The sequence below is a fragment of the Mustela lutreola genome, chromosome 11 (genome assembly GCF_030435805.1).
Source record: "Mustela lutreola isolate mMusLut2 chromosome 11, mMusLut2.pri, whole genome shotgun sequence".
NCBI lineage: Eukaryota > Metazoa > Chordata > Mammalia > Carnivora > Mustelidae > Mustela > Mustela lutreola.
In genome coordinates, this window is record NC_081300.1 from 94,058,768 (window position 1) to 94,080,855 (window position 22,088).

Here is a 22,088-nt window from a genome sequence, read left to right on the forward strand (position 1 = left end):
CCAGGGTTTTCCTCTGGCAGCTCTGTTTCACCAGCTTGGGAACTGCCAGGGAAAGAAAGTACCTCTTTCCCAGTAGTTTTAAGCAAAAGTTACAGGATTCACTCAGATTGGATCGATTTAGATACATACGCTTTAACCTGTTCTAGATTATAGGAGGCTAAAGGGACATGATAACTAATGCAATGCATGATCCAGAACTGGACCCTGGACCACATCAGTGGGTAACTGACAAAATTTGGGTAAAATCAATATACAAGATTATAGTATTGTGTCAGTGTGAATTTCCTGATTTCATAATTGTCCTGTGGTCATGCTGAATATTAACATTCAGAGAATCTGGGTAAAGAGAATATGGGGAATTCTTTGTACTATTTTTGGAACTTTTTGTAAATACTTTTGAAACTATTTCAAAATGCAAAGTTAAAAAATAAAATGTTTGAATAAATTAGGTATGAAGCCTTCCCTAACTGCCTTACCTCAAGAGGTTTCCTCAAGCCATTTCACAACACTCTTATCTTGCAACACTCAGAATTATAAATTCACTCTGGCTTCTTTGCTGAATGTAGTCTCTCTCCCTGGCCTGTGGGCCCTCTGCACCCAGGGCACTTTCTTATCAGAGGAGATCACTGTATTTCCTTCACCACCCCCTTCTTTTCCCATGCAGTTTGTATCACATGTTCCTCTTCTGAATCACATGATCCTCTGCATTTGGCTCAGTCATTCATTTGTCCAGTCGATAAATATCTGAGGGCACAGGTGTGCTAGGTAAACAATAAATGTTGAGAACCCAGTAGTGATCCGAACACACCCGTTGTTCTATGTCTATCAGACTGTAATCTCCACGGGGTACAGCCCACGTCTGCTTTGTTTCCTGCTCTGCCTCTGGTGCCTGTCACCCAGCTGGCTTTCAGAAAGCGCCTACTGAATGAATAAATGGCTGCATGGTGTTCGCGCCACCGCTACCTCCAGCACCGCAGCAAGCATACCGAGTGATCCCAGAACTCTTTCCCTTTGAGCTTGGCCAAACAGGCATGCAATGCCTTTGCCCAAATGCACAGAAACAGCCTTGGTAATCATCCATTTTAGAGAAGGAATGAGAGTCAAAAGGGAGGAGAAAGAGACTGGCCTTCGAGCACTGACAGACCCCCGGCCCCTGATATCCAGCCCTGTGCAAGTCCTGCTGTCCCATGAGGTAGGAGACAGTTCTACAACAGCTGCCAAGTTAGAGATAATTGCTGGGCCTCCTCCGACCTCACACCAACCTCCTTCCCGGCCCCTCCAGTACACTGCCCTCCCCTGGTTTACTCCAGCTCAGGGGAGCAGGCAAGGAAACATTTCCCCACAAAAAGTGTTACTGTGTTCATGTTTCAAAGAGCAAAGAAACTGACATGAATATGACGTCATAAGCTGAGGACTGCCAGCTCCTGATGCTCAAACATGTCCTGAAATGGGGACCAAGAACAGATTGCCCATTGGCTGTGCCACTGCATGGCACTTAATCACACTTTATTTTCTATTTGCCTCCATTTGTTTCCTGGGTTTACAACCAGGAACCCTCTCCCTCCCCAAGCCATGAGGTAACCCATGGTTGCAGGTATGGATTAAGTTCTACCTCTGAAAAGCAAGCAAGTCCCTGTCCTTTTCTGGGCCTGTTTCCCCGTTTGTCAATGAAAGAGGGTGGTTTGAAGTGAGAGAGCCCTGGGTTCAGGTCCCAGCTTGGCCACTTCCTCAGAGACTACGTGAGCAAGTACAGAACTGAACCCTGCCTCAGTTTCCCCATATGTGAAATGGGTCTATGCTGTGAGGCTCATGGGTGATGGTGGCTGGAAAGTGTCAAGCTCACAGAGCAGGTGTGTGACAGATGGAAGATGCTCCTTCCATCTAAATTCTCATTTCCCACCTTGTGGGGCCCTCTGGAATCACTGGCTTCTCCATTACGCTGAGTGCATCTGGCAGGAGGGGGTTATCTGACAAAGATCCTTGGAGTTGAATTTAGCCTTGAAGTGGGTGGACCATGTGCTGCCCAGATGACCTCCCCAAAGATGGAGACATCCCTGCACCGTCACTGTCTTGGGCACTGCTTGGCACAAAGGGATTTGGGGCACAATATCATTTGTTTGCTTTCCATCGCTGTGTATTTTTTTAATTTCAGGCATCACAGGCTCCCTCCCTGACCTTTCTGCTCCCTGCACCCTCCGGCCCCACCTAGACAGTGAGCATTCCACTTGCCAGGGCAGATGCCGCCATCCTCCCAAGTGCCTAAGCCAGGTCACATCTAGTAAATACGGTGGCAGCTGCATCATGAGGCTCTGCCCAGGTGAAGCACGTGGCTCCCCCAGAACTCCCGGAGGCAACAGAAGAACTCAGCGGGGAACACAGAGAGAAGAATTGTAAGTGACGTCTACATGACATCTTTGCCTGACTGAATTAGGGAGGGAATCTGGAGGAAGGATGTACGTGCCCCAGTCAAATGTCAAAAAAAAATTCCCACAGAGAAGAAACTTGGGTGGCCCAAGGACTCAACAACCCACATCTGGTGGGTGGGCTGTGTGAAGGGTCTGCAGGCTGGCCATGGAGCTGGAACACTGCCTGGTCGCACCAGGCCAGAAGCTATACGTTTGAATGCACCAGTAGATGTTACGAAGGGCCTCAGTTTCCTGCTCTGTAAAATGAAGATACAGTGCAGAGTCAATGAGATGCTGGAAGTCAACACTTAGCACAACGCCTGGCATGTAATTAGTGCTTGGCCAAAGGACGGGGAGTCACATGTTATCGCTGCTTCTGAATTTCAAAAGGAACAAAAGTGATACGTTGAGCTCATCCATCACCCATTTCATCTCACCTGCTGGAACAACTTTGCTATCACATCCCTGCCCTTCCCTGTCCACCTCCCCTCTCTGGGACATACTGGACAACAGCTAGTCCCCATCTCACCAGATGCTCCACACCTCCCCCATCTTTGGGCCTAAAAATTCCTGATACAGAAGAGTTGTTCAGCCCCTCCCCTTTCTCTCGCATCAGAAGTGTCGTCATTCAAGGCCCTTCTCTTGGAAGGCTTCCAGGGTTCGCGCCATCAAAATCCATCACCCCCTCCCTGGTGCCTCTCAGGCTTCTGAACAACTCCCCATAGCAGGGATTGTTCTCTCCACTTTACAGACAAGAAAACTGAGTCAACAAAGAGGGGAAGCCAGTTGTGCAAGGTCCCCTAGCCAGGAGGCAACAGAGGCAGACTTCAGCCTCGGGACTGTCTACATGGCTCCAAAGCCCGTCCTTTCTTCCATGCAGGTGAGAGGCTGCATGCCCCATTTCTTGGAGGTCCTGAGTAACAGGCCACGGAGGGAGAAACAGAGCCGCACACAAGAGAGCGTACACACACAGACACACAGCTTTCTGGCTTCCCATAGCAGCTCTCCCCTGAATTTCAAAACATCTCCCCTTCACTGAGTCACCTTCCTGGGAAGAGGGGGAGAGAAATCAATACTTGTTGCCTATCAATTCAGTTATCAAATCAACCAACATCGGCCCCCAAGGCCACAGCCGATTATTCCAAAACCCCCAAACCCCATTTCATTATAGTTAAAAGAACATTTCCTTTTAATCACCCCCAAATATTTCTGAGGCAGCGGAAAGAAATAAGAGTGCCGGGGGAGAAGAGCAGACGATGCATCTTTACACAGACGGGCACGGCGCCACGTGGGGGGGGCAGCAGGCTCTTCTCCGTGCAGGGACCGCTCAGTCCTCCGTCTGTTTCCCTGGTCTGTTCTGGGGCAGTGATGAGATGCTGACAGGGCTGATTGGTCAAAGGCAGCTGCTTAGAGGACAGTCGGCCATAGGACATGGCAGTGGACACCTGGCCAGGAGAAACAGTGTTTCAAGAGAAGCCACCAAGGCTGAGGTCCCATTCACCCTCTGCATGAGCCACAAGGCCCCCACACTCCAGTCCTTCCTTGTGAAGAAGCACTGACATGCTCTGAAGGCCACGGTGGCTCCCAAAAAGACAGTCTGGGTAAAGAGCAAGGGCTGAAGCAGAAGTTAGGGTTGTAAGTGGGGCAGGGGCCCACTTGGTGCTCTGTAATCTTGGGGTGTCTCTGAAGCTCCCTGGGCAGCTGTTTCCTCCTGTTAAATCTATCTATTGAGTTCATAATCCCCCTTTCTATTGTGACTCTGAAAACAGTACAGCAGTAACAGTACGGATAACGCTGGAATCAACAAGCACCAGCATGCACTGTGGGCTGGGTCCTTCCCTTACATGCGCTGTGTGAATTATCTTATTTTACAAAGGAGGAACTCGTAGCAAAGAGAGGTGAAGCAACTTGCCCCACAACACACAGCCAGAGGGCACAAAGCCAGGATTTGAACCTGGGAGAGCCTGGCCTCTGAATCGGACACCTTCCCCCATTCCCACCTCCCCAACTGGCCTGGGTGAGGTCAAGGCTTTGGGACTCAACCAAAAATGGCTGGGTTCAGCTAGACAATTCCTGGGGTTCCCTTTGGACCCTGCTGACCCACCCCCCATGAGTCATCCTGGGATTTGGCTTCTAAATTCAATACCCCAGGTCCATCAGTAGGCATTATTAGGCACCCTTCCTATCTTTTATATCGGGCATGGGGTGGGGGAGAGGAAAGAAAGGCAAGAAAGGAAACTCTGGTCTGCTAGGGACCCTGGCCTGATATGAACACAGTGCGGGTAGAACATAGCTGAATTAGATACAAAGCAAAAAAAAAAAAAAAAAAAAAAGTGTCCTAAGAGAGAGAAAAAATACAAAAGACAATAAAGGCAAAAAGAAAAGGTGGCAGCTATGGACCTCAAGCAGGATTTCAAGGGCGCGCAGGTTTGAGATAGGTGGAAGAGAGGAGGAGGACACTCCTGGGGGTCAGAAGAGCACGGGCAAGTGCATGGTCTCTAAGGTGGTCCAAATACAATGGATTGTGGGGCTTTTGTTAGACAGAACTACTGGGAAGGAGGTACTTTCTTTCCCTGGCAGTTGCTACGCTGGTGCAACACAGCTGCTAGGAGAAAACCCTGGCCGAGAACAAACTGCACCTACACAGAGGAAAGCCGAACCAGGAGACGAACAGGATGACAGAACATTGTTTGAGCAGCTGGATACAGCCATGCCTGAAGTTAGTGACTTGAAACTTTCACGTCATGTGAGGCAATAAAAATCCTTTTCTGTTTAAGCTGTTTCCAGGTGAGTTTCTCTCACACACAACCACAAGAATCCTACCCATGATAGTAGAGAGTGCCCCTGATTCTCCCTCACTGTGACACTGTCCCTGAAAAGTCTATTTGAGATTCATGCATCAGTTCTTCCCTTTCACTTGGTCCCACAAAGTGTCTCCAGGCATCCCAGCACTGAGCACAGAAATATTCATAGGAAGAATGAATGACGTTCCTCCTCCCCCAAAGTCACTGCACCGCCTGTCTGTTGAGGTCATGTTCATTGCCTCAAACCCATCCCCTGGTCTTGGAGTTATGTGTTAATGTCTCAATTTTCTGCCAGCTCCTCTACCTCTGGCCATCACAATCATAGTTAGGTGATTAACTCTAGGAGATGTTCCAGGCACCCACAGCTCTGCAAAGTGCTCATTGCTGGAGGACAGATGTCCAGATCAGGCCCCCACCTTCTGTGGGAAGCTACCAGATTGTGCCTGAATCCAATCTTCCCTTTCGCCGCAGTAAGCTCAGGAACACAATCCATCCACTCATCTAACAAGCATGTACTCAACAACTACTACACAGCAGACCTGTTGATCCAAGTGTCTGAATGAGTCTGGTTATAGGACTGGGCACTGGGGCAAAAACCCGGCAGAGCTCCTTCTCAATGAGATAGAAGAGGTTCGATCCCCACAAGCCAATCAAATCTTTATGATAGGAATATTATCTCCTCTAGGCAGGAAACTCACAAACTTATCTAGTGATATAATAAAATGTTTTGAACTAAAACAAAAATAATCCCCCCCCCCATCCAGTCCCATAGACATCAAGGCATCAGAGTTGAATCTCGTCAATATTTCTATTATACTGGCAAGGACTGCCTTGCAAAAAGGTAAAACAGTAATAATTACAATAGTCTTTTAAAAGAAATCATTACCATGCCAGATGCCAGGCTAAATGTTTTATCTATACTGTTTCATTGAATCCTTGCTGCAACCCTAAGCAATGGGAACTGGAGGCTCAGAGAGGTTAAGGAAGTGGCCCAAAGTCACCCAGAAACTGGAGGAAGCAGGATTTCTACCCAGATCTGAAAGATTCCAAAACATCTCCAAACCTCAGCTTTCTCCTTTGTTAATGTAGAGAGAAGCAGGACGGACTTCAAGGGGTCTTCTACAAATGCTAGATGAGCTAACTCGTACAAAGTGTTGTAGCACATGGCCTTGTCCATGTGAAGGGCTCCGCCCCTCTACACCAGGTAATTCATCCTCAGCGTGTCTGACATGGTATAAGGCAGGTGGGCTCCGGGTACCATGTGGGGCCCGGCTCAGTGGAAATTCCCTTCCATACGCGGCTCTCCCTCTGCTGTCTGACACGGATGCTCAAATGCCAGTCGCCTTTTGACAAGTGCACAAAACAGTTTTGGGTGCCTACAGCCTGCTGGATTCACCCTGGCAGGGAGAACTGCCAGGTGGCTCTCTTGCCGGCTGGCTCCTGCCCCTGGCTACTACCCAGAGTGGGTTCACCCAAGACTGTACCTGCTTGCCAAATCGTCGGAGGAAAGATGAGCAGTAGCATGTGGCCCAGCTCCCCTCCCCCATGGGACAAGCACCCTAGAAGCCATGCCACGTGCCCCCTGGCACTCCTAGCCCGGTGCCTGGCACATAGCAGCCGCCTGACAACACAGAGGGGGCAAGACTGCAGAAAGAGCAGGTTACAAGTTGGGTTAAAAAAAAATGATGATGATATCGTGTGCCGATGGAATGTTTTAATCTGGATTCAGGCATTCCAGAAATAACAACAGCTCTAGCTCTACAGCACTCATGCTAACCTTTTATGTAAGGTAAGGACTTTAACCCTCACAACATCCCATGCAGTAGGCACTATTATTAGCCCAATTTTACAGATAAGCAAACTGAGGCACAGAAAAAATGACCTGTCTACGATCACACACAGGTAAGATACACCAAACTGAAGCTGTTCAGCCCACACAAATCAGCCATGTTCACGAAAGCACCTGAGGTAACCAGTCAGAGACAGCCTTGAGGCTGCCACTATCATGCTTCCTGTTTCACAGACAAGAAGACTGAAGCTCAGAGAAGCTGAGCAACATGCTCAAGGCCACACAGCCTTTGAAGCCAGGCTTCAGATCTGCATTCAAAACTGGTTTCCGATTGCATTAAATTTTGCACAGCACCTGGTTTCTACTCCATAAAATCTGACTCCTCCACACCAGCCACTTCACCTTGCAGAGGTGTTACCACAAAAGACAAATCCCAATGATGAGGAGGTGAACCAGATGGGGACAGGGACTGAAAAGAGGTTCCTCTGGCCCCATGGAAAAGCCCCACAGCCACCAGGTTCCCTGCAGGGCATGGGTTTTCTGCCCTAGAGAAATGACTGTGGCTGGCTGCGCCATGTTGGGGGGAAGTTTCAGGGCTCCTCTTGGGGAGCCCTGGCCATCTCTAGGGCTGTGGCCAGAGCCCCCACCACCCGGCACAGAGAAACCAGCCCAAGGCACCAGCCTGCCCCGGGCCAGACCTGCAACCGTCTAGCAGGGGCTCCCATTTTTGGGTGCAGGTATGCCTTGAAAAGCACATTCTGTACCATAACTTTATATTGAGAAAGCAGCATCCCTCCCACAAACAAAACACCCATTGCTGTATGGCCCAGAGGTAAAGCTTGTCAAACATTTCCGCTGGAGCAGGGTGGGTTAAAAATGCTACAAACCCCAGAGGCATCTGGAGGTTCCCTGAGTCTCTGACCCAAGCCGGATCCAGCGGGGAGGCTCGTTGCCTGTCGCCAGTGCTGCAGTGCTGTGTTCCCAAACCGGGGAGGATCCCGCCAGGCTCTGACCCAAGGATGGCTTTTCTGGAGGCTCCACAGGCCAGAGGACAGGACAGCGCCATCCACGCTCTCACGTGCAAGTGGTCACCACACACACGCTCGTACATTCTCTCACACGTGTGCACACACGGCAACACAGTTCAGGCTCACACAGTGTGCGCTCACACACGACACACTCCCACATGCAACATGGTCACGACACATGCTGTCATGTATTCTCTCCCAGTGTATACCCACGCATAGCCTGGCTCACACTCTCACATGCCATGTATGCTCACACACGACATGCTCTCACATGCAGTGTGCCTGTGCACAGCACACGCTCCCCATGTGATGCACTCTCCCACGCATTCCCACATGTTCAAATGCATTCTCACATTATCACATGTACACACACCTTCCCTCACACTCATGTGCACACCCATACACACACACATGGGCATATAGACCCATGGTCACACACACATGTGCTTCCCCAAGATGCCCACACACATTCACACACAGAAAAAGCCATGTAGAGTCCCGAGAAACACGCCCAGACCCATACCCAGCCACACCCAGTTACACCCATGGCCACCTCCCAAACACACACACACAACTCAAGAACATAGACCCACAAAGATCCACACTTGGTCTTGCGCGTGGACAACCCCCCAGAGACACGATGCACACAGAGAAAAACGCCCAGGGAGCCACCTGTGTCCACATACCGGGCTGGACGCACACACAGACACATGGACACACACACACAAAGTCACAGCCTCCTGCTCTCACACCCCCAAGATCTCCCAACCGAAGGCAGGCCCTGGCACTCACCCCGGGCAGGATGGTCCAGACGCAGGCGGCGGTGCTGTCCTCCCAGCCCTGGCCTGGCAGCCAAGCCCACTCTAAGGGCCTGTCAAGCAGCACCACCAGCAAATAAAAAGCGAATGTGCAAAAATAAAACCGAAAGGCTGCGATAAAGCAGTCCCCTTCCCACAGGACTCCGCGCTGACGCAGGTTCTGCTCTCTGCAATAAACATTTTCATTCTAATTTTAAAAGACATTAGCATTACCTCTTTGGCTCTCCATCCAGCCAGACGGTACCTCGCCTGCTGGGCCACTCGCAGGCCAGCCTGGGTGGTGAGGGGATGCAGGGTCCCAGGCCTTACACCCCAAGCCTGCAGCTCACCCTGCATGAGGGGTGACGACCTAGGGACCTGCCAGCCAGCTGGGTTTTATTTATGCCAGGGATGACATATTGGATCAAGCAAAGAGATAGCCCCAAACCTCCCCTGAAGAGCGCTCTCCCACTCCAGTCAGGATCCAACCCTGACCTCCGATATGAGCACCCCACACAAGAACAGCAGCTTTCAAATGGCGGGCCTACCCCCCAACGACCGAGGGGCTGGGAGTGAACTGGGGCGCTGTTCCCCCCCCACCCACCCACCCCACAGCTGGCCCTGCCTGCAAACTCGCCTGTAAACTCGAATCTCAGCTCACACCCCCTGGTAGTGACCCAATCTGATTTCTAGGCTTGGTGAGGACTTAAGGGAGAAGGGAAACCACATGCTAGTCTGGAGAGGGAAATGAGCTATTTTTATGAGCTTAGAGGGCCAGACCCCAAAATGTATAATCTAGCCTCCCGCCTCAGCTCTTCCCTCACCATGCTCACGCCAGAGGCCCGAGGCACTCTACACAGGTGACTTCTGCAGAGCCCACCTCTGAGCCTTTGCCCTTGCTGTTCCCTCCTCCCACAACCCATGTTCCCATCTCTCCCTCAAAGCTGTGCCTGATTTCTCCTTCAGGTCTCAGCTTCCAGTTGCTTCACCCCAGATTGTTGGGGTCTGGGGATCCCATACTGAAGGGGGCAGCCCAGTTCCTGCTTTCATGGAGCTATAATGCAGGCAGCCTCCTCAGGCAGCATCCTCAGCCTCCCAGATTTTGTTGAGCACCACTCCTCAGCACCCACAGGCCCCTGGGCTCCCTGCTTAGGGGACAGCTCTGCACCAGCTGCTTCCACCTGCCTGTCTGCAGTCTGGCTCTGGCAGCTATGACTGGGGGCTCCCCAAGGGCAGGGAGCAGTACGCCGTGCTCACCAGGTCTCCCTGTGCTGGCCACAGCATAATAAGCCCGAGAGGTGGATGCTGAGAACATAAATGAACAAACAGCTTCTGCTGGCGAGGGCACGGCTCACCGTCTTCCTTCTTTGCAGTCAGTCGCACAGAGAAACCAGGAAAGGAACCTAAGTCCTTGCTAGGGAGAGGACAAAACATTGGCTCCCAGCTCTTCTAAACCCTGCCCTGGGGCTGGGGCTGCAACCCCCTCCAGCCATTTCCAACTGTTTACACATCACTCTCTTACCAACTGAGGCTCCATAGATCCCAAGCGTAAAACTGTGGGGTGGGAAAGAGAAATGTCAGCAGATGGCTCGCAACAGCCTCCCTCCAGGGCTTCCTGAATCTCCCTCTGAAACGTCCCTACACTGGCCTTCTCCTGGGCGGCCTAGTGCCACCACCGGGCCCAGGCCCCCTTGACGCAGACCTAGATGGCAGCAGAAGCCCCTCCCCAGCTTCCTGATGGTTTTTACCTGAGGATCCCTCCTCCCCACAGCAGCCTGACGTCTCTGCAAAAGTCAATGGGTCTTGTTACTGCCACTCCCGGCTCAAACCCCTACACGGCTTCTGTAGCTCTTAGTACTGACATCCGCCTCTGCTGCCCCCGACGCCCCGCCCCGCAGTCCTCACCCTGAGCCATCAGGAAAAGCCCAAACCTGACTGAGTGGCCTGAGAGGCCTGATCTGAAAACCCACCACCTGCTCCAAGCTTATCTTGATCCCCAATTAAATGATCCACCAGTCCTCAATGCCCCTGGTTCTCAACCTCTTTGCGAGTGCCCAGGCTGTTCCCTATGTCGGATACTGTTCCTTGGTGTAGAATGGCCACGCTAATTCCCTGCCTGGCAAACTCATTTTTCCAGCCCGCTGCAAACAGTTCCTTTGCCACTCCTTCTCAGCTCCTGCCTCTCCATGAACCCATACAGTGTGTAACCTATGCCACAGAAAACCTCCATCTTGGGCTGTGGGGGGGGGGGGGGGGTCTTTGTTGGGGGGGGTCTTCTCTCCCTGGTGACCCTCTTGAGAGTAGGAGTCCCATCTTATTTAACTAGGGGTTCTGCAGATCTGGCCCAGAGTAGACACATTAATATGTATTAGTGATTACTGCTGTGATGAATATAATTTTTAAGCTCCCCTTGCGGCCTGGTGCCTTGCTATAAGCGCTCATATTAGTTTGTTTCTCATAAATCAAGCCAAAACGAAAGATCCAGATGCCTCTGCTTCATCCCCAACTCTTCGTGCTCCAGTCTGGAAGTAGAGGGCTTAGGGATCAGCATGTGAGCGGTGGGGGGAAGGGTCCCTCAGAGAACACAGAGATGGGGGAGGGGTGTGGGGTGGGTGGGGAGATGATGGGGCTCATCCCCACGACACAGGCATGTGAGTATCTGAGCTGCTCACACTCAGCCCGGAACAACACGGGTCCGAGTTCCATGCTGCATGCCCCCGTGACCCCCACTACTATCCTGCTTTGTCAGCAGTAGTCAGGACAGGGTTAGCATGAGGCTAACCTCATGTGTAGGTTTGTTTTTTTTGTTTGGTTGGTTTTTTAAAAAAGATTTTATTTATTTTATTTGACAGAGAGAGATCACAAGTAGGCAGAGAGGCAGGCAGAGACAGAGGGGGGCTGAGGCAGGCTGAGCAGAGGGCCCGATGCGGGGCTCGATCCCTGGACACTGAGATCATGACCTGAGCCGAAGGCAGCGGCTTAATCCACTGAGCCACCCAGGCGCCCCTCATGTGTAGGTTTTTAAAGACAGGTGGGACCCTGAAAAGGCGACAGGAAAGATCCTGAGTACAGACACCCAGGGGTACTATGCTCTGTCCACTGGGTTGGCAAAACCCTACTTTCAGGATTTGATACTTTATCTTGAGGAAAGAAACTCACCCTCTGAAGGCAAGACCTTTGCTGCGCTCCCACCCTGCCTCCTCTGGCTGGGTCTCCCGGACAATTCCAGCTCCACTCACAAAACGGAGTGCCTTCCAAAGGGAAGAAGGAAGCTGGAGATGGGCTGAGAAGTGGAGACTTAAGACATCAGAGAAGGGCAGATGATTGGAATGCCATGAGGCCTGGGGCAAGGGACTTCACCCCTCTGAGCCTCAATTCTCTCACCTGGAAAATGGGTGTAAATACTAACTCCTGAGATCCCACACAGAGAACACCCAGCATGGGGCCTGGCCTCCTGCTCTGCTCCGCTCTATGTGTGGGGAGCCTTACGACAATAATTTAGGTAAACCTAACTAGCTTCTGGAGAGCAGGAAGAAAGGCCAGAGGGGAAGACAGCAGCTCAGGATGGACAAAGAGACTTGGCCTGGGCAGTTAGGAAACTTGAGACCATGGTCCCAGCCCCATACCCACCCAGAAAGGCTCCGCTTTGCACCCTCTGAGTAGCCACAGGAGTGCTAACCGGCCTCTGGTGATAATGTTCAGAGTGCCAGGCAGCTCCTGAGTCTCCACACTGGGGAGTTGGGTGTGGGGTGGAGGGTGGGGGGCACATTGTGGGGAGCATGCCCAGTGGCTAAGCCAGGAGCTGGCACTCATCCATGAGCAGCTCTCATCGTGCCTCCTGCCCCTGGATTTGCTACCAGCTCTATCTTGTTCTGGGGGACATGAAAACTCCCAGCCCCTGTGCCCTTCCTGGAGGAAAGGGTGGGGGTTGGGGGCTCAGGGCCTGAGCTCTGGAGGCAGATCACAACTCCAGCAAAGAGCTTTTTGTGAAGCAGAGAGCTGCCACAGTTTATGGGCCCGGGGTGGGGGGTGGTGGGGTGGGTGAGGGTGGGTGGCGGGGGAAGTGGGGGGTTGGGGGGGAGGCGGTGGCTCATTCCAGGGCACTTCCAGGGCCAATCACTTTAGACCAGCGTTTCCTGACTCTGTACAGGTCTCAGCATGCCCCCCATTATGGTTTTCAGACCTTGAAAGACAGCAACAGTGCTCAAAGCAGACAAAATGGACAGAGGCTATGAGTGCCCTTGGGTCATGAAGAGCAAAAGTAGTGACGACTGTAACAATAGTGATATTAATCAAACACTCATAATAGTGACAGCCATAAATACTGAACACCATCTTTATACTGGACCTTATGCTGGCTCCTCCACCAACATTCTCTCATTTACTCTTCAGTAGAACTTTCAAGAAGTTAGCATTGTTAAACTTATTCTACAAACAGGAAACTGAGATTGAAAAAGGTAAAGTCATCTCCCTCCTTATCCCTTCTTACAGACAGGGAAACAAAGACACAGAGAGGGCAACCACTTGGCTGAAAACACACAGCAGGTAACAGACCAGAATTTGATCCCAAAGTCTGACCTTCATGCTCTTAACCACAATTCTTTCCTCCTCAGCAAAAGCCACGCCAATCATTCAACTCAAGGTAGTGTTTGTTCAGGGCTGGGGACACTGTGGTGAACATGAGGAGTCCCTGCGCTCTTGCAGCTGACCAGCTAAAAACAGAAAACTGAAAAACAGAAACTGAAGGCTCCATCACTCCTGAGGGGGTCCTGAGTCCCCAGGTAGGGGACCAGGAGGGGACTTTATAATAAAAAGAGTTCACCACCTCCCAGAGATCAAGAAAGCCCTCCTGGTTAAACAAGATGCATTCCAGGCTGCAACAAAATTTCTGTACAGACGGGCAAAAGAGGCCTATCGGACAATGAAGTAAATCCCTTCTATTGCTTAAAATGGTGTGTGCCACCGAACAGCTGAGCACTGTTCTAACCGGGGCCCAGTAGGAAGACACACACCTCCATTCCCTGACCCCACAGACCCTTCAACGTGGAGGCGACCGAAGGTACTTACTTGGCAGGAAAGCCAGGCTCTTGGCATGACCCTTGCCTCCCCCTGCTAGCTCCAGGCCCCTGTAAACTTCTCCTGACCTTCCAGCTACAACGGGATGGCCGGAGCTGCTTACTCGAGGCCCAGCTGCAGCCTCTGCTTCCCCTCTTCCATGAGGCTCTCGGAATTATCGATTCTGCCACTGGAACGGCCAGGATAATTTTGCTTAGCTTCAAATACCTGGTCCTCATGAATTCCTTGGCCAGAAGGTTATAAAGCTTCTTCTAAAACATGGGGGAAAGATTAAGCCTGCTTATGGTTAATAATACGCTGTACCCTGTCCATCAAGCTGCCTGTCTGCTATTGAAAGTTCACTATTAGATACTTATTTAAACAGCCTCGCAAGACCTCCGAGGAAAGTGCAGTTATGCATTTTTCCCCTCCTTGCTGGCGCAAACGACTATAGATAAACATCAATTCGCTCCTGCGGATCACAGTCACAGTAAATAAATTTTTCAGGAAGCTCGAGATCCGCACAAAGGCTCCACCAAGCTCCCATTTCACACAACATCAATGTTTGGCCTCCAAGAAATAAAAGCTGTAAGGTGCCCAGCACTAGGGCAAAATTATCAATTGTCAAGTCATTTTTAAAAGAGAAAGATGATGCAGCATCTCAGGGAGACATTTCCCTAATGCTTGGGGGTAAAAAAGGTAGACGGACAGTTATCTCACCTGCAAACTAACCACTGGGACTTCTCCCCCTAAAACCTCAGGGGGCCGTCCCCAAATTTCTGGGCCCAACTACTGCCCCTTGGCGTGCCCAAGCAGCCACAGCCAGGGCAGCCGGTTCCGGCTGAGTTCAGTGACTTCAGTGACTCAGCCTCCAGGTTATTTTTACTTACTCAAAGTGGGTTTTTTTTTTTTTTCACTACTTTTAGAAGTGGCAGACGAGGCTTGTCTATTATAAAATATTTGTTGCAAACACACACACACACACACACACACACACAGGCACACATATACACACGCTTGTTCTCCACACACACTTCCCGTCTGTGTAAAAATCTCAAGTTGCTGTGGTGTGAGGGACAGGAGATGGGGAAGCTGAGATACCTGTCTGGGCAAATGAGGATTTATGTAACCCTTTGGGCCTCAGACTCAGCACAGTTCTGCCAGAGCTGGGGTCCTCTAAGCGGGGAACCTGAAGGAGACACCATTTTGGAGATGGGGAAACTGAGGCATGGAGGAACTTAAGTCAGGGAAAGGGAAGCATAGAAGTGAACTTGAATGTACCTGTATTTGAATTTCAACTCTACCACCTTCTAGCTGTGCAGCCTTGGGCTGGTAACTTAAATTTGCCCAAGCCTCAGTTTCCTTTCCTGTGAAAGGGGACTTGCGGCAGTCTCTGCCTCACAGGGTCACTGAGAAGATTCGCTTCTAGATTCATACTCGTTAATTCTACTTAAAGGGCTCAGCCCCTCCTTGCCAAGGGCTGGCAGAGACTAGGGCTAGATCTGATAGGAGGAAGCACTGCTCTTAGAGCAGTACAGCCAACCCGGTTCTAGGCACACCACTTCAGGTCACGGCCTTTGCCCCGGTTCCAGATTCTCTTTCCAAACAGTAAGACCTGGGACTCGGCAGTCTCTAGCATTAAAGTCATATGTGATGTCTTCACAACCACCTAGAAGGGAAGGTGCTGTTATTATCCCCAATTCTCAGAGTGGAAAATTGAGGTTCGGGTCAGAACCGAGTTGTCAAAGACCAAGGAAGGAAGGATGAACAGCCCCAGGCCTCAGTGCAGCCCCACTGAGAAGCCTCTTCTGCTCCTCTTCCTGACTGACCAGGCCAACTGCACTGAAGACTTCAGGTCTCAGCTTTGCTGTCAGCTTCATATTTAGGACTGACACTTCCTGGCTGTGGGGGAGCGGGGGTGGGCACCATCCCCATACCTCTTCCTCACTTCTCCACAGAACTCCATACAAAGCTCAGAGCAAGTAAGATCCTCACGACATTTTCTAAAGAAGTTTGTACTGGGAAGAGTAGCGTCCCCCCAGAATTTACTTCTACCTGGAACCTCACACTGTGACCTTACTGGGAAAAAGGGTCTTTGCAGACACAATTAGTAAAGATGAGCTCATACTGGATTAGGTTGAGCCCTAAATCCAATGACAAAGAGAATAGACACACAGAGAAGACAGCCACGTGACAACGGAGGCAGAAACTGGAGTGGTGCAGCCACAAGCCAAGGAATGCCAAGGATGGCCGGCGGCCACCAGGAGCTAGAAGGGGCAAGGAGGGATCCTCCCCTACAGCCTTGAGAAGGATTCCAGACTTCTGACCTCCAGAACTATGACAGAATACATTCCTGTTGTTTTAAGCCCCCCAGTTGATGGTATTTTGTCATGGCAGCCCTCGGAAGCTAATACAGTGCTATTCTATAAAATGTGCACAGAACCACGGTGACAATTGTCTAGACTTTTGGTTCCAGACTAGCTGGGATGAAAATAAAAATGGGCCCTCTTGGCTGGAGAACCAGGACGAGGTTCTGGGGCCGCACAGGCCATCCAGTCTGCCATGACCCCTGCTGTGTCTCCTCCAGGCCTTCCTGGAAAGGGCACGGCTGAGTCAGGATATCCACTATAGCAGCTTTGGGGCTATAAATCTCACTTTCCTCCTCTGAACAGGAACAACAAGGCTAGCCTCACCGGTTATTTATTGTCAGTTGCCTCTTACAGAAGCCATTCTCTGTCCCAGGCACTGTGCCCAGTCACCTGGTTCCTGTCAGAAGCAGGAGCACTATCTTCTTCAGCCACCTTCTTGAGGTGAGACTAGAGGGACCCCTTACACAGATGGGCAAATTAAGGCTGGGAGTAGCTGGAGTTAGCTAGGGCATGGCACAGATAGACACAAAGCCCAATCTGTTGGACTCCATCACTTCTTAATCTAGAAGAAAGAGAAGCAGGTATCACAAAGAAAGGCCTTGGCACACAGTAGGTGCTTCATAAATGCTGGTTTGGGGGCACCTGGGTGGCTCAGTGGGTTAAGCCTCTGCCTTCAGCTCCGATCGTGATCTCAGGGTCCTGGGATCGAGCCCTGCATCGGGCTCTCTCTTGGCAGGAGTCTGCTTCACCCTCTCTTTCTGCCTACTTGTGATCTCTCTCTGTGTCGAATCAATCAATAAATAAAATCTTTAAAAAAAAAAATAAATGCCGGTTTGCACTTGCTGCGGAGCCTGCTATTTGATGAGGGTACTATTTCTCAATAAGCAGGAAAAGGGAGGAGAGCCCAAAGCCAGTCTTCACCATTAAAAGAAAGAAAAGAAGCGATAGTTGGTATATCTGTATTATGCTGGTCAGGTTGCGGCACATTTGGAAAACCACCGGACAAAATAAGAGAATTGTGTCTTCAGCATCAAGGACCTTGTTCCCCTGGGGACAGTCAAGGCCTCTGGGTGGGGTCTGGGATTTGGGGTTTTTGTTGCTCCCTGTGGGGCAACAGCTCCAGGAGCATTTCATTTGACCCTCACAGAGACCAAAGATGCCAAGAGATGGGGAGATGGGAACTACCCCTATTTTACAGATGAGATCATGGAACAGAAAGGTAAGAGGGGCCTCCTGTAAGTGACCTCGCCTAGAATGCAAGTCAAAAATCTGGTTCACCCAAGATGCTCCTTCTTCTGGTCCCTCGCAGAGCTCTGTCAATTCCACAGACTTTGACCCAAGTTTCCTCCCACAATACTGCTCCAGACCCCTGTGGCTGCTTGCCAAGACACGGCAGCAGCCCCCACCCTGGCCTCCTAGCCTCCACTTGAGGCTTGCCTCTGCTCCTCTCCACTCCACAGGACAGCCAGCGTCACTTTTCTCAAGTGTAGGTCTAGCTGTTATCACTCTTCTTTCAAGCCCTCAAGATGAAGTCTAAATTCCTTACCTGGCCACAAGCACCCTGGGATCCCTCCAGAAGAGACTGAGGGCCAGGGTGACTGAGTTAGGCTTTGGGCCTATTTACTGTTCAAGCATTAATGCCCTGGTGTCAGTTTCCCAAAGCACCTGAAACTTCTGACCTCTGAGCCTTTGTATCTGCTGTTCCCTTTCCCTGGAATTCCTTTCCCTCTCCTTCCTCTCACTCACCTGGCAACACCCAGTCATCTTCCAGCTTGCGGCTTAAATGTTGCCTCCTACAGGAAGCCTCCCAGATTCTCTGGGTGGCCCCTTTGACAGCATGTGCCTCCTACTCAGGAAACCAACAGCTAAGGAGAACTCAGGTGAGGGGAACACGGGCCCCAAGGAGCCATGCCAGGGAAGATTATCCCGGGAAGGAGCACAGATTATCTGGAGAGGAGCAAAGCTCCTCTCAGCATACTCTGTTCAGAGCTCTGCGCCCCAGGGCAGACAGATCAGAGCTCCCAATTAGACCACAGACACTGCCAGGGACTGCTGTTCCCTACAAAATGTTCTCTGTTTTCTTATTTAATCTTCATTATTACCCCCATTCCCAGATGATAAAAGAGAGCCTTGGAGAAAAAAAGGCACTTGTCCTAGGCTTTGCAAAGTCTGGTGATGTGCAGGACAAACACTTGATCTCAGCAATGCCAGACTTTGCCTGTGGCTCTGGCCACCACACCACGGGGCAGATGTGCTGGAAACAGCAACGGTACAGCACAGATAAAAGGAACTATGATCAGCACCCATGTGCTAGAGCTGGAGAGGACCATACTTGTTCCACTTGAAATAACCCCCAGTTCTTCTTCTTTCCTGTGCCTTTGTCTCCCCAGCTGTAAAATGGACACAAAACACCAACACTGTACACCTGACATCCTCGCATAAGGCAGGGAAGGTCTGGAAGGGGATCAGGACTCCTGAGTCAGCAGGTCATTTAGGAGCAGTCAGGCTTCTGGGGAAACCCAGGCCGACTCTCAGCTATCTCTTTCCTATAGAGCTGTCAGTCATTTAAGAGACCAGCTATGGTACCCAGCTCCGTGGTCAGACATCATATGATGATGCACGAAGGAGGTAAGCTTCTTGGCTCTGCTTGGCATCCAAACCACACAGACTCAGAGCTGCAGATCTAGAGGAAAGAACTCAGGGTTTTGGGCCAGACACTCCTAGGTCTGAGTCCCATCTCCACCATTTGCCAGCTGTGTATCTTCAGACAAGTCCCTTAACCTCTCTAAGCCTGTTTCCTTCCCTAACTACTTCGTGCAGCTGCTGGAAAGATCTGAGTTAATGTTAAGGGGTTAAGTCCATTGCATTTCCAATATTTGATGAAATGCTTTTACTCCTTTACTTTTAAAAAAAATTGAACATTTTGGGGCACCTGGGTGGCTCAACTGGTTGAGCATCTGCCTTCAGCCCAGGTCATGATCTCAGGGTCCTGGGATTGAACCCCACATGGGGCTCCCTGCTCAGTGAGGAGTCTGCTTCTCCGTCTCCCACTCCCCCTACTTGTGTTCCCTCTCTCTCTGTCACCCTCTGTCAAATAAATATATAAAATCTTAAAAAAAAAAATTGAACATTTTATTGTGAGATCATTGTCGACTCATACATAGTCATAGCAACAAATGCAGAGCTCTCCTGTACCTTTTATCCACTTCCGCCCACGGTAATAACTTGCAAAAATGGTGGTACACAGTCAGTTACAATCAGGATACTGACATTGATACAGTCGAGATACAGAATATTTCCATCACCACAAGGGTCCCCCACATGTCGTCCTTTTATAACCATACCTGCTTCCCTCCCTGTTCCCATCCCATTCTCTATTTCTATAACCACTAATCTGTTCTCCATTTTTCTGGGTCTTAAGAATGCTATATAACTGGAATCATCCAGTATGTCATCTTTTTGGGGACTGGCTTTTTTTCACACCATAGAATTCCTTCAAGATTCATTCAAGTTGTTAGCTTATCAATAGTTCGTTCCTTTTAATTGCTGAGTAGTGTTCCATGGTATGGATGTACCACAGTGTGTTCAACCACTGACATGCTGAAGAACATCTGGGCTGCTGTTTTAGGACTATTATGAATAATGCTGCTGTGAACACACATGCGCAGGTGTTGGGGTGAGATTAAGTTTCCACTTCTCTGGAATATTGTCTTTCAGTTTTAAATCCTACAGGCATATGATCTCATTCCTTTGACAAATATTTACTGAGCACTTACTATGTGTAGGTACTGTTCTGACATTAAGGATAGAACAGTAAATGAAGAAAAGACCCCTGCCCTCCCCAGTAATGCAAAACTGAATAACTGAGCAGATGATTTCTAGCGAAGTCTACTCTCCAGCAATACACAGAAATGGATAAAGTTCACTGATTAGTGATAAATTTAGTAACTGCTCCTACGAGGAGGGTCAAGTGATAATCATTTGAGTCCATTACCTTCTTGTTAAACCTGTACTGCCTCAAGATGAAGAGCCAGAAAATTCTGTAGCAACTTTTCATTCAGGGCGTCTTCTTTAGGAAGGTCCTTGTTATACTGGAACAAGCCTACAATGTTCCCATTTCACAGGTTTTGGAAGCACCAACGCCATCTCCTGATAGCTCAAATAACAGCAACATTTCTTGAGTGTTGACCAGGTTCTGAATTGTTCTGAGATGTGTCATATACAGCACTTTGAATCCTCTTAAGGATTTAACTTTTAACTATAAACTACTCCCTGAGACAACTACACTATTAGTTCATTTTACAGAGGGAAAACTGAGTCATAAGAGGCTAAACAATTTGACAAAGAGCATATAGCTGGGAAGAGCAGGGACAGGATTTGAACCCTCAAAGACAGAGGGTAGTGATTTCATGGCCTCAACAAGGAGTCATCTTCCTCTTTGGTCTACACACACTTCTGCGATGTTAACAGTCTTCTCCTCCTGTTACCACACACCTCATTAAGGGTCCCGGACAGTGACTGTTTCCAATATAAAGTGGACAGTTCCTCATTAACTATGAAAGACCTAAGTGCTGATCACCTCACTCAATGTTCTAAGCTCTCGTCATTATAAAACGAAATAATCAGGTCAGTCAACCCTATTGCCTGGGATCAAAACGTTTTTCTCTCCTCAATGTGCCTTTGGCCAAATGGTCCCAGATGCCAATAGGCTGGGTCCTTTCTCCATCATGAAATAAACTTCCTTTTATGTCTTAAACTCCTGACATCCACTGCTCTCATGACAATGAAGATGCCAGTCATGATGTAATAGGAATATTTAACCTCCAATGTTTCCAAAGTCTTCAACAGGAGCAGAAAGCTTGTTCTTTCTCACTGACAGGGGTTGACAGCTGGGGGACATGATTATTGTGCCCATTATTAGAGAAGTCTCAACTTGCTTCCACGTTGCTTCCAGGTTAAGTATAAGGTACCTAAGAATTATGCAACCAGAATTGGGCTGGACCCTTACTGGAAGGTAAGAAGACAGCAGGGAGCAAGAAAATTTCTCAGAGCTTACACTTCAATAGGGGACACAGACTCTAACTTAATAAATAACCCAATATCCAATTACAAATTGAAACAACTACTAGGAAGGGCACCAGAGGGTGCTGATAAAAGAATAAAGAGGGGAAAATGTGCTTTAGCAAAAAAAAAAAAAAAAAAAAAAAAAAAAAATATCAGAGAGGGCCTCTCTGGGAGGAGATGGGAATTGAATTAACCAGCAATTGAAGAGCATCCGGGCAGAGAATACCATGTGCAAAGGTCCAGGGCCACAAACAAGCTTTTCAGAAACCAAAAACATTTAAGGAACTCTCTGGCTTTGTCTCCTTTCACATTCCCTATTACTCACTTAGTCCCATTCATGATGTGCCTCAAGTCTTCCAAACACATTCCCCCATAGGGAATGCCTGGAACATCTCCCAGGCTTTCTGCATGACCTGTTCCACATGTGTGCTGGTAAATGCTTCATAAGCAGCTCTCTGGGAAAAAAAAGTCCTCACTTGTAGCATCTGCCATTTCCATGGTGTAAATACTCCCACCACGGCGGAAGCCAAGCAACCAGCCAGATGTCACTGAACAAGAAGCCGGGAAGAGTTGAGGGTAATTGGCTCTCATGACCCTGCACAAGCCAACTCTAGCACATCACCGGCTTGCTCTCTCGCATCAATTCAAGCCTTTAAATGTCGTCTCTTGGAGCGCCTGGTGGCTCAGTCATTAAGCATCTGCCCTCAACTCAGGTCATGATCCCAGGGTCCTGGGATCAAGCCCCACATCGGGCTCCCTGCTCAGCAGGAAGCCTGC

At 49.8% G+C, this 22,088-nt stretch overlaps 1 protein-coding gene across 6 annotated transcripts in view; it reads right to left on the bottom strand.

The window, feature by feature from the left end:
* The window catches only part of CUX2 (cut like homeobox 2), a 325,354-nt gene that overhangs the window by 192,393 nt on the left and 110,873 nt on the right, over positions 1-22,088 (bottom strand). Inside the window, exon 1 of one of the 6 annotated variants that reach the window (XM_059139081.1) lies at positions 8,819-8,960. The exons of the other annotated variants lie outside the window; for them this stretch is intronic. The gene's annotated coding sequence lies outside the window, so the exon portion shown is untranslated. Of the gene's footprint in view, positions 1-8,818; positions 8,961-22,088 lie in introns of those variants that run through there. 6 annotated transcript variants of the gene reach the window in all.